At 57.0% G+C, this 3380-nt stretch overlaps 1 protein-coding gene across 4 annotated transcripts in view; it reads left to right on the top strand.

Moving 5' to 3' along the window:
* Positions 1 to 3380, top strand: part of TMEM255B (transmembrane protein 255B) — a 56794-nt gene that overhangs the window by 26598 nt on the left and 26816 nt on the right. The gene's annotated exons all lie outside the window — the stretch shown is intronic.

Raw genomic sequence — 3380 nt, forward strand, 5'->3', positions numbered from 1 at the left:
TTTAGACACCGACCGTGCACGTGGGCTTCCTGGAGGCATTTAGACACTGACCGTGCATGTGGGCTTCCTGGAGGCAGCCCCAATGGATCTGGGGAAACCACACTGTCCACAGACCCCTCAGGAACCTGAGGGAGCGACGCTGTGTGGAGAGATGTCCCCCTGGGGACACCAGGGACTCTGAGGGTGGTCAGCCCAGCCAGGAGGGGGAGAGGGTGCTTGCGGTCCCAAGTCCTTAGAGGCACAGCTGCAAAATGCAAATAGTGGTGATGACGTCACAGATGTGTGGATTAGCGGGTGTGCTGAGGGAAAGCACTTTGGAAGCTTTAAAGTGATTTTATTCATCTTTAAGTCTCATTTCCTTCTGCCTCTTTGGCTGGGAATTGTGCCCAACAGAAAACGTGGGCGTTCTTAAGGAAAGAGCGGCAGTTGTGCCTGGACCACGCCCCCTCTGCATCTTCACATTTAATGCTGGAAGCATCTGCAGGTGTGGTGCGGGCGTGACGGGCTCTCCCCGCAATGCTAGAGCAAGGCGTGCAGCCCCCAATCCAGGCCAGCACTGTGAGAAGAGTGCGCTGTGGGGCAGGGACGTCCCCCGGAACTGCAGGAGGCCCCGGAGCTGGGGACATGGCCGGCTGGAGGCCGACCTTCCTCCTCCTCTGGGAAGGTGGAGGGGTCCATAGCCTGGCCCCGACTGGGAAACCTCAAATGTTGCCTTCTGAGCCATCTGTGTGCTTTTTGTATTTGTTCAAACAGTTACATTTTTAATGCATTTGATGTATTTATACCTAACCGACTGTAGGAAGTTTCAGTTAGGTGTAATTTCTGCCCACTATCTGTACGCAGCTCTGCATGATAATCGTGTTACTTGTATGCAGCAGTTTCACTTTTTCTCCGGGAAGGTGAAGGGAGTATGTTGTCTTCCGCCACACGTCCTCGGCATTGACGACCTTCTGTCAGTAACGTGGTGGCTCCTGCTCACCCGCACCACGTGGCCTGTGCCCCACCCACCGACGAGCAGCCCCCAGCACGTTCCTCGTCTCCCCTTGAGGAAATTCTGATCCTTCCGGGGTCAGCTCCTCAACGGGGACCCTGCCTCGTCTGTCTGTTCCTCCAGTACGCGGGGCAGCTACGCCATGCGATGGGCTCAGTCATTAGTCAATCGAACCAGAGCAGTTAGGTAGAAATTCCAAATAGAAATAAGTGTTTAGTTATGACCCAGGCTGATGCAGCCATAGTTTTCTGCACAGCTCCTTTTGGGAGCACCTCAACTTTCTTTTAGGCAACTGATGACAGAATGCCAGATGCCTGCGCCTCGGGAAGTGGGTGCGCCTGTTTCCTTCCTGTCTGTGTCTGCAGCACCGGGCTGCACATCCATGTGGAGCATCTGTGATGCTCGTGAATAAGTCAGCCTGGCACCTCCTTTCCAGAGGGGGATCCAAGGACCACTAGGGGGGAGTCCAGCCCAGCAGTTCGGAGAATCCCCCGGAAGCACTCAGCACGCAGCTCTGCTCTGCTCTGCCTGGGGAGGTGGGGGTGCGAGGCCAAGGGCTCCGGTCTGAAGCCACCCTGAGAACTCGTGTGCTGGCCTTGGGTCCGGCGGCCACGTCCCCCTCCACCCCCTTGAGTAGCCACTGGGAGCCAAAGCTCAGGGGTGTTCAGCTTCATACGATCTGCCCAGACTTTTTTCAGACCTGCCTCTTCTCGCAAACCTGAAATACGCCTTTTGGAAGTGCACATGCTCGATGGCTGAGTTCTTAGAACACCTCGTCTGATCTGCTGCGGCTGAAAGTCGCCTTAGAAGAAAGGTGCCAGAGGTGGAAGAACCGTCTCTCTGTGGCTCAAGCAGGGACCGCGTCAGTCTGGGACCCGCCCCGAGGGTGCTCTGACTCATGGACTTGCCCTCTGGCTGCTGCGCCAGCCCCGCCGCCTCAGCACTCACATGCCAGGTGCCATTTGTGACTCCGAGCATGGACTCACCAGGAAGCTACTGACTGACAGCTCCTCCTCTGCTGAGGGGTAAAAACACCCAGATTCACAGTGAGGATGCCCACTGTTTAAAAAAGAAGCTGCACTTTTCTCTGCAGAGGGGCTTTGCCAGTAGCATGGTGCGCTCTGAACCGGCTCTGACGGCGCTTCCAGGGAGGACCCCCAGCAGGCCTGTGGTGTGGGGAGGGTTGGAAGGAGAGCGAGGGGCAAGTGGCCACCACGGGCCCATGGCCGGCAAGGTTGGTGCCCACCATGCCCCTGCCTTCTGCTGCCGTGTAGCCTGCTGGGAATGCGTCCCATTTGCAAAACTAGCTGGATTTGGCCGCCATTTGGGTAGTAGGTGATGATAGGTGTGCAGCCCGGGGCAGAGGGGGACACACAGGGCCACGCTGACGTCAGGGGGAAGAGGCCATGGAAGTTCCACGGGAGGGTCACGGTTGATGACACTCATCTCTCCACACTCTCGGCTCCCTGGGGACAAGGAAGGTCGAGGTGCCTCCACTGGGCATCTTCACAAGCGTGTGGAGGAGGAGACCACCGTGCTTGGTCAGCTCTGCTGTGACCAGAGCTTAGTGGTCCGGATGAGCACCGCTGCCTTGCTTGGCGTGAAGGACGGGTCAGAACAGACTCAGGCTGTCCATGCCCCTGGAGCTGTACCACGGTGCTGGGCTGCAGGCCCTCCTACTGCTGTCACCGATGGGTCCTGCTTGTCACCGGGACCTCTTTCCCCAACCAGCAACTCAACATCCGTGGGGAGGAACCATGTGGGTCCTAACTCAGAGCCACAGTTTTCAGCGGCCGTTCAGGAGGGGCCACTCTGCCTAGCATGGAACCGAGCAAGGCACTGAAAAGAGAACAACAGCACCCCTCCCCCCGGGGCCCACAGGGATGGAGGCTCCATGCCAGTTTTCAGGGTTGGGACAGGACACCCCGTTTTGTAGCAGTTTATAGTGGCAAGAAATTGCCAACTATTTAAATATCCATCCATGGGCACTGGTTAACTATAAACCGTTATAAACCATTCCTGTTTCAAGACCGTTACGTATGAAAAGCAGGCTGTGCAGCAGTGTGTGAAGCTGATCAATCACCTTAAGACCTGTGGTGATCGTGCACATGCACGCACGTGTGTGAGCACACAGATTAGAGCTGTGCACACGGTCCACACTCAGGGTGTGTGTGTGTGAGCACACAGGTTACAGCTGTGCACAGGGCCTGCACTCAGGGTGTGTGTGTCATGAGCACACAGGTTAGAGCCGTGCACACGGCCTGCACTCAGGGTGTGTGTCATGAGCACACAGGTTAGAGCCATGCACAGGGCCTGCACTCAGGGTGTGTGTGTCATGAGCTCACAGGTTAGAGCCGTGCACACGGCCCGCACTCAGGGTGTGTGTCAT

The sequence above is a fragment of the Sapajus apella genome, unplaced genomic scaffold (genome assembly GCF_009761245.1).
Source record: "Sapajus apella isolate SASKATOON/1434 unplaced genomic scaffold, GSC_monkey_1.0 scaffold60, whole genome shotgun sequence".
Classification (NCBI taxonomy): domain Eukaryota; kingdom Metazoa; phylum Chordata; class Mammalia; order Primates; family Cebidae; genus Sapajus; species Sapajus apella.